This window comes from Otolemur garnettii, unplaced genomic scaffold (genome assembly GCF_000181295.1).
Source record: "Otolemur garnettii isolate 467f Iridium unplaced genomic scaffold, OtoGar3 scaffold00001, whole genome shotgun sequence".
Lineage (NCBI taxonomy): Eukaryota > Metazoa > Chordata > Mammalia > Primates > Galagidae > Otolemur > Otolemur garnettii.
In genome coordinates, this window is record NW_003852396.1 from 32,407,057 (window position 1) to 32,417,328 (window position 10,272).

Here is a 10,272-nt window from a genome sequence, read left to right on the forward strand (position 1 = left end):
GAAAATGTATGGGAAAAGAAATTAATTTCAGTCACAGGGTAGAAAACTGTGACTAAACTGTGAGAAACACTTAGAAATTAATTTCAGTCTCAGGGTAGAAAACCCCCAACTAATGTAATAAAACTTGAACTCACATACAGAACTGAGGGCATTTACAAGACTAGCCATGATGTCTATCTACATCTCAATATGAAAGACGAGTAAATGATGAACTCACTCTGAGAAGAAGAAAAGTAAAAATCTCATAAAATCTCAAGTTGTGTATATTCATGTTTGGAGGATTGCGTGACCAATAATTTTATGTGTTATCATTATTTTATGAGCATTTGGAGCATTACCTGTATTATAGTCAGTTTTCCCTACTTTAACTTATTAATAAATCCTTAGGAATAAATGACTATTATTTCAGTGTACAGATGTGGCTTTGCTTGTACATATTTACAGATCTTCTTAATTTCTTCAAGGTGACTTAAAAAGCATATCTTCTTTTACTCTAAAAAATTTTTTAGTAAAGGGAAAAACTGGTTATACATTTTGGTACATTACTTGAGACATAAAACTTAGATTAAAATATTTATTCAATTTGCTGGTCTTTCCCTCCGAGTTCTATGTAAAGACCCTAGGGCTAAGGTGTATCTACGTAAATTGCACATGAACTTTATGTCCACCCCGTATATAGGTGTGTAAGTGTAAGTGTGTACGACTGAACCAATGTTTTATATAAATTCTACCTGGTTGAAACAAGAAAACTATCTGCATTTATGAGAAATGACATGTTTTTGTTTTATATGAGGCAAGAATAGTTAGAAATTCTAGTGGTTTTTACTATTTCAGACCTACGGAATCTTATAAGAATTGCCTCACCCATAAAGAAAATTAAAGAAGAGGGGATTTATATAATAAAGTACAATGTTACCTTGTATGCTAAATGAACTGTGATATTTGATCCTTTTTTATATGTAGCAAGACTCCACTATTCCTCTGGTGTTTTTGCTCAAACTGTTCCCTTCCATTATTGCAATGTCTGTCCCCCTACTCCCTATTTAACTTATTTGTTGCATTCTACTTTTATCTGCATCCTTTTAAAGAAATACTTCTCTTGTTAATTCTTTATGCCATGCAATTTGGGTATGGCAAATCTCATACCCATGTATTGCTAATTTTAATTCACAAGCACATTGATTGGTAGAAACTTTTTCCTAAATAGAATTCTTAATCACTATGCTACTTGGGAAGCAATAGCTTGGCATATGCTGAGATTTTTAAACTGAAAGTGTCTTCTAAATTTACTAAGAATGTGAATATTAGATTTGTGAAAGTCAAGTCAACTTCAAGGATAGTAGGTGTAGAGGTTTTAGCAGAATGAACCCCGCAAATTTGCAGTAATTTTCCAATCTGAGCACTACACCAGCTTTCCTAAAAGCTTTGCCACAAAGAGCACAGTGGATATATTTCTTAAACTAATACCAAGGAAGTGTTCAGACATATATCACTCCGGAGTTTTTCACCCTTAAATACAATCCTTTTTACTTTTTTTTGGAAGAACAGAATTACCACCACAAAATGAAAACACAACAGCACCTGGGACTTGTGTTTCTACCTATGCAACCGGCTGTGGGGACATGTCAGGATTCCTGGGAACCCTAACCCAGGATGGTGGCCAACAGGGAACATGACACTGAGGAAAATACAGGGTCATTTAAACTAACATGACACTGAAGAAAACACTGGGTCATATTTAAACTCCTGATCAAGAATCTAAAGGTCTCAGCCTGCCTACACTAATGGATCCCCCCCACCCAGGCACCATCATGTAGACACTCCCCTGACTGGGCACTTTATGCTGAGTTGGAAGGTCCATGAGGAATTTAGCTTACCTGCCTCCCACAGAGACAGGCTAGAAAACTTATAAAGGAAAAGAAAAGCTATAAAGCATTTGTGGGGGATTCAAATGGCAAAAGGCTGGTTCCTTATCTTGGAAGCTGAAAACAGCCACAAGAATAAAATGGTTAACATATTTTGAGCAAGTTAAAAGATTAAATTAGAAAGCAGCCATTTGGGCTAGATGGAATAAACCAATAGTATAGACTAAAAGGTAACATCTCCCCATTTTACAACATATGTTCCCTTTTAAAAGTTAATTCTAACCCAGACCCCTTTGTCTGCTCTCCTATAAATTGTTCCCCTTAGATCTTATGCAAGACCACCCGTATATCACATGTGGGGACATGGTTTCTTTGACTTCTAAATAATCATGATAAATAACGTAATGCTATATTGCAAACGATTGTTAAAGCACAATAAAAGGCCTGGTGAGATTTCCGTCTTGGCTGCATTCTCCTGGATGTTTTTAGGTTGGTCAGAGCCATCTGATGTTGCCCCAGCCATAGCTGAGTGTGAGAATCTTTGTCACGCTGACGTCCTCCACTTTAGCCAGGTGCCAAGCAAGGCAAAGGCGCCCAGTAGAAACACCTGGCTAGCTCATTTTCCTTCAACGCACTCAGCTCTGGGATAGTTGCCAAACAAACAAACAAACAAACAACAACAACAACACAAAAAAACCAAAACAAAATAGTTATGTGATCATTTGTTTTCTAAGTGGCAGAAGAACTGTGAGGTGGTGACCAAATAGTGTCTCATAGGAATACACAGAAAAAGACATAGAACCTCTAATAACAGATCTTCTTTAGGGACATTTGATCCTCTGAGTCTGGTGTCTTTGTCACAGCGAGTATCTTACACACCAAAAACCTGGCTTGTGGCATTGAACTGCTAAACAATCTGGTCAAATTGTCATCCAAAGTACTGAACTTCTTTCTTCAGTGCTCAATAGGCTCCCCTGAAAGTGACACCTGTCCTTTTTATTCTTCATTCTCATTCCCTTTCTGTAAGAATCAGTGGTGAGAAGAAACCACTAACTTTTCTGTGTACGAGTGTCGTATCTGTCATATCTGTCATATACCCAGAATAGTGACGTAGATTGGCCTCCCTGGACTAGAGCTTGTGCAATTTTAGATTGAGTTTTCCTTCTTTGTAGTGAACTTGGTGGCCCTTCTGGGTAACACAATCTTTCTGATCATCATCTCTGTAGAACACAGTCTGTACTGCCCCCATCTATCTCCCAGCAGTGTTTCTTTGAGCTCTGGGTCACTTAGGAGTATGCTGTTTGATTTCCAAATGTTAGGGAAATTCCATAGATATCATATCATTGGCAACTAGTTTATGTGTATTATAGCAGAAAACATGCTTTGAAACATGTTTTTCTAAATAATTGCATGTCCATTTAAAAAGAATATTTATTCCAAAGTAGTTGTAGTGTTCTTATTTATATATATATATGTGTGTGTGTTTAAGTATGTATGTATGTATCTTACTTATTTAGTTTTAGTTTTGGGTAAACTAAATTGTTAATTTCTTCCTGGTTCCAATGAAACCGGCATAGCTAAAGCAAAAGTAGCAGTGGAAAAAGCAATTTTGTGTTTTGTTTTGTTTTGTTTTTCTGGAAGTACATAGCCTGGAAGTGTAATGCGGATAATCTCTAAGAAATGTTGAGGCAATAAAATGCCTCTGGATATACTCCAGAGAATGATAAAAAAATAAGATAGAAGCCTAAAGACATTCTACTTTCCCAAGAAGATTATCTGTAGCATTCTGTATTTCCTAAATGTTTTCCTTGACTCCTTTCTGTCTAATTCTATATGCATCAATCCACCCATCTTGTTGGCTGTGCCTCTCAAAATAGATCTAAAATTAAATTACTCATGCAAACTTACTTCAACCAATCTTACCCAAACCTTCATCATTTCTATTCTGTGCTATTGTCACATCCTACTCACTTGTCTTTCTCTTTAGGTCTTCCTCAATTCTCACGGATTTCAGTTGACTCCCTGGATAGCAGCTATAATCATGTCATGCAGATGCTGTTAGTACATTGCTCAAAACCTCCAATGGCTTTCCATTTCGTGCAATGCTAACCCAGAGTCCTTAGGATGGCTTATGAAGTGACACCTTTTGTTTTTCTTTAACTTCCTACTGTTCTCCTCACCCCACCACCAATTCCCTGCTGCCTCTTTTGTTTCCACACCGGATATTTTCCTCAAATCCAGGACTGAGTTGTATATTTTTGGAAAGAAAAGTTAAAGTTTTGTGTGTTACTAAAGCTGGTGATTCCTGTGGGAGACCATGTTAAATGGCTTTAAAAGGGGGAGAGATTTAAAATGGTTTAGATAACAGAGTCGAGGCAAAAATTCTTCATAAAAATGGGAAGGGTTGATTTTACACTTTTATTTCAGAAATTAAAGATGACACTGGGATATAGAAAATCAGACTAAAAGTAGAGAGTTGTTGTTTTTTATTATGTTGCTTTTTTAAAAGGAGAGAATACACTACTCAAAACAAGAGAAAGGGTCAGTTGATAGGAATTACTTATGTCAGAAAGATGACCATTTAGATCCTGTTCAATATTAAAATTAAGTTCTATATCTCCAAAGCAGTAATAAAAATGTATTACACACCAATCTTAACTGATATGCTTGCATATATATATATATATATATATATACCCTGTAAGAATTTGATAAAATTGAGCAGTTTTTATTCCAAATGAACAATTATAACCTGTTCCAGTTGGGAAATTTATTTCAAATTGTTCCTCGAAACAGAGGAGTGGGGATTGCAATTATATAAATACTCAGGCAGTTGGTGTGATTCCTTTGTGACATGCAGGCCCTGAGGGATTGTTTAAAAACTTTGTTGACTAAATAATGTGTGAACTCTGTCTCTCTCTAGCACACACACGTCCACATATCCCTATCCAACCTACATTAATACTTAGGATCCTTGCTCCTAAAGCATTACTTAAAAGATGATTTGAGAGAATGATGTTCTTATATCATCACCGTTCTTTCCGTTGTCCTCAGAGAAACATGGGAAATCATACTGCTTAAGGAACTTTTAATTTTCCCTAACGACTCCTTTAAACTACCTAGAACCATAAAATTTAAACTCATTTAGTGTTAGAATATATAATCATTGTTACTAGTGTGTACTTCTGAATTTGTACTTAATTATCACTGTCAAATACAGCAGTATCTTACCTTTTTCAAATTTATGGATAAAGGAAATTCTAATGCTATAGAAATTTCTTTCTTCTTTCATTTTTATTATTTTAAATTTGTAAATTGGCTGAGGTTGATTACGGCAGGACTAATCTCTTCCCATCTTGAACTGAAAGAACAATTTATTAAATTTCTATCAGTGCATCCTTTACTTTTTCATGTCAGATATCTCTGTAAGATTATTTATGGTTTTCATTACTATTAGATTCCAGAAACATTCTACTTATTAATACTTCATGTAAAATTTAGCTTTTTATATGAAATCCATTTGACCTACTATGTAACCTGAAAGAATTTTATTTAAGTATTAGGAAACTTTTCTGCTGTCACTTATTCTCTACTTTATTTGGATTTCTATGTCATCAGTATTATGTATGAGTTTATTCTACAATTTGCAGCACAGTTGGATTCAGCAATAACTAATTTGTTCAACCTTTTTATTACTCAACAATTATGAGATGAGTTATATTAAAAAAGATAGCTCTCCCTCGCTAAGCTTTTTTGTTCAAAATTATGTAGCAGTATTGTGTATAATTGTAGAAAACTTTAGATTTACCTTTTCATGCTATCAATTTTTTTGTGATTTTAATTTTTTTTTTAATTTTAGAATATTTTAGCAATACACATATTGAGGTCATATAATTTTCCTTTGTAAATTTTACTTACCAAAGGGATAGGTCAAGGTTATAATCATGCCTTTCCTCCAGAATGTGTGCATTGTCCTGCTTACATGTGAATTAACCAACCCTCGACCTCCCTCACACCTAATCGATTCTCATAGTTTTACTTCTATGTGTGCATACATGCAGAGTTCTATTCAAACATTAAAATAAAATGGAGATCTAGGTGCTTTTATAACAACCTGGATGGAACTGGAGAGCATTCTTCTAAGTGGAGTATCATGCAAATGGAAAAACAAATACCACATGCTATCAATTTTAGTTATGTTTGGGAGTTGTTCATTTAGCCATTTACATGGTGTGTGATAGCTGTGGAGAAAAAAGCTTTGAGTGGTTTGAGTGGGCAGTAGGATTGATGGGCTGAAGTTGTAGTTCCTTTCTTTCCCTCTGTTATCTTTTTGAAGTGGGCCCCAAAACAATCAGCAAGCAATAAGAGAAGAAGTATAGAATTTTAGGAGTAGTTAAGAATTTTTATTAGTATTTGCACAAAATTAAAAACAACAACAACAACAAAAAAAAAACCCAGAAACACTGGGTTTGCTTTCAAGGCTGAATTTGATGAATATGCCAGGAAATGAGACTTCTTTGCTGTGCTATGCAGAAGATATATATGGAAAAGATAGATACCTATTTCCATGTAAGGTTAAAGATTTTCAGGTTAAGTGGCACAAATGTGCATAAAACAAACAAACAAACAAACAAACTTGTTCAGGTAATTTTGAATATGAAATAAAATAAAAAAGAAAGTAGTTTCAATCCAGGAACATGAACACGATTTTTGGAATATTTTTTTCCTTTATTAAATCATAATTGTGTACTTTAATGCATTTATGGGGGTACCATGTGCTGATTTGATCTACAATGTGGAATGCTTCCATCTAACTGATTAACATAACCATCTTCTTGCTTACTCATTTGTTGTGGTAAGACATTTATACTATATTCTTAATAGTTTTGAAAAGTACCATTGCATTGTGCACATTAAGTGAGGTCCAACTTTCAGAATTGTAATATTCTTCTGTTAAGTTAAAGATATTTTTCCTAATTTTCAAAATTTTGTTTCCCTAAAAAGATATGGTATTTCTTTTCTTCTCTTCTCTTTTCTTTTCTTTTCTTTTCTTTTCTTTTCTTTTCTTTTCTTTTCTTTTGAGACAGAGTCTCACTTTTATTGCCTTCTGTAGAGTACTGTGGCATCACAGCTCACAGCAACCTGCAACTCTTGGGCTTAGGTGATTCTCTTGCCTCAGCCTATTGAGTAGCTGGGACTATAGGCACCCACCACAATACCCAGCTATTTTTTATTGCATTTTGCCTGGGGCCAGGCTTGAACCTGCCACTCATGGTATATGGGGCCCACGTCCTACCCACTGAGCCACGGGTACCACACAGCGTTTCTTATTGTATTCTTCCTTATGTACTTTTATCCAAAATAACAATTTTAGATTATTTAGTCATGGTATAGCCATGATGAATATCATAGTACATTTAAATGTATTTGATGACTTAACAAATTTCCTATATCATCAAAGAAATATGATTTTATGCATAGATAAATATAGGCAAAATTAGATTATTATTTATATTTCTTCTTAATTCTTTCTATCTATATGCATTTGTTTTTCATCTTCCAAGATTAGTATGTTTTTAATCTATTATTAGAAAATCCATGTTTGTTCACTGAGTTTTTTTTAACATTCCCTGGCTTTTGATGAATTTCACTGAGATTATTTTGGAATTTATACTAACAGACTTTTATTAGTTTTGTTTTTTTCTTCATGAATGCTTCCATAGAAATATAGAAAAGAATAAATCAAATAATGTGTATTTTAAATGTCTTGGGAATGTAGGCTGATATATGCCTATTATGCAAGGTAACTTTATTAAGAAAGATCACATATCCAAAAATCAAAATTGTGATTTGGGTTTTTATTTGATGTTCCTAGAACCAATTCCTAATTTAATAAACAAATACAGATCATATACAAAATTGTAATTATAAAATGTCATTATAAATGAGCAGAATGAGGTAGATAGAATACATAAAGAAAAGGAAGATAAAGTTCTTGATTATTCTGGTAATGATGTAACAACATATTCTTTGTTATTTTAAGGATAAAAAGTCAGTACCTCAACATGTCTATTTTGAGACAGTTCAACAGCAGCAATTTCCAACCTTTACTGCTCTCCAGATTCTCCAGTTTGGAAAATAATCATCCTCAGATCGCCATCATCTTCTGTGCATTCTAATTGCCATTATGGGCAATAGCATCATATTGGTAACAGTACGGGTGGAACAATCACTTCATGAACCCATGTACCTCTTTCTTTCCTTGCTGGCAGTCAGTGACCTGGGCCTCTGTGCCACCACTTTGCCTACAGTGCTTAAGATATTCTGGTTCAATGCTCGTGAAATACATTTTGATGCATGCCTTGCTCAGATGTACTTTATCCATGTCTTTTCTATGATAGAGTCAGGTATCCTCCTCTCCATGGCCTTTGACCGCTATGTAGCTATATCCAATCCTCTCAGATACACCGCTATTTTGAACAGGGCTACCGTTGTGAAAATGTCCATAGGATTTGTGTTGAGAGCTGTCATTGTCCTCATTCCAGCCCCTGTCCTCATTAAACAACTCAGATTTTGTGAGGCCAATCTTCTTTCCCACACCTACTGTCTACACCCAGATATTATTAAACTCTCCTGCTCCGACCACCGCATCAACAGCTTCTTAGGTCTCATTGTCATTATCATCACATTTAGGTTTGATTCTGTGTTCATCCTGCTCTCCTATGTGAAGATCCTCATGACAGTTCTGGGCATTGCCACCCAGAAAGAACGAGTCAAGGCTCTCAACACCTGTGTTTCCAATGTCTGTGCTGTACTGCTTGTCTACGTCCCCATGTTGGGGGTGTCCATCATTCACCGCTTTGGGAAGCATGCCCCACCTGTGGTTCATGTCATCATGGGCTACATCTACTTGCTGTTTCCTCCTACACTCAACCCAGTTGTCTACTGCATCAAGACCTATGAGATGTGCAGCCACCTTTCACCAAAGTTAAGATAAAAGAGAAAATTCTGAAAGCAGTCAGTCATAATTAAACCATACTCTACAAGGGGAAGAGTATTAGGATGACTGCAGATCTCTTGGCTGAAAGCTTTCAGGCTAGAAGAGGATGGTCATTGACTTTTAATCTCCTAAAACAAAATAACTTCCAACCCAGGATCCTGTATCCAGCTAAACTGAGTTTCGTCTATGATGGAGAAGTTAAATACTTTAATGACATTCACATGTTGAATAAATTTGCCATAATTAAACCAGCTCTCCAGGAAATTCTCAAACCTATCCTCCTTAATGACGAGTGCAATCCTCCACCACAAAAGTAAACCCACTCAGAAACTTTTGATCAAATTCCAACTTCCACAATGGCAAAAGGATTAAAAATGTCTACTGGACTTTCAAGCAACTTGGTGCCCAAAATTTTACCAGGCTTATCAATAATTTCAATCAATGTGAATGGCTTAAATTGTCCTCTAAAGAGGCACAGATTGGCTGATTGGATACAGAAACTCAGACCAGACATCTGCGGTATTCAAGAATCGCATCTTACTTTAAAAGATAAATATAGACTCAGGGTGTAGGGATGGTCATCTATATTCTAGGCTAATGGAAAGCAGAAAAAAGCAGGTGTTGCAATTTTATTCGCAGATACAATAGGGTTTAAACCAACAAAAGTAAACAAAGATAAGGATGGCCACTTTATATTTGTTAAGGGCAATACTCAATATGATGAGATCTCAATTATCAACATCTATGCACCCAACCAGAATGCAGCTCAATTTATAAAAGAGACTCTAACTGGCATGAGCAACTTGATCTCTTCCAGCTCCATCATAGTCAGAGATTTCAACACTCCTTTGGCAGTGTTGGACAGATCCTCCAAAAGGAAACTTAGCAAAGAAATTTTAGATTTAAATTTAACTATTCAACTTTTGGACCTAACAGGCAGCTATAGAACTTTTAATCCTAACAAAACCAAATACACATTATTCTCATCAGTCCATGGAACATACGCCAAAATCAATCACATCTTAGGTCATAAGGCTAACCTCAGTAAATTTAAAAGAATAGAAATTATTCATGCATCTTCTCGGACCATCTTGGAATAAAAGTTAAACTCAGTAGCAACAGGAATTTGCAGTCTCCAGTTATCAGAACCTGTGGGATACCACAAGGGCAGTCCTAAGAGGGAAATTTATAGCATTGCAAGCCTTCCTCAAAAGAACCAAAAGAGAGGAAATTAACAACATAATGGGACATCTCAAGCACCTGGGAATTCCAATCCCAAATCTAGCAGAAGAAAAGAAGTAACCAAAATTAGAGCAGAAGTAAATGAAATTGAATATAAAAGGATTATAGAACAGATCAATAAATCCAAAAGTTGGTTTTTTGAAAAGGTCAATAAAATAGATAAAC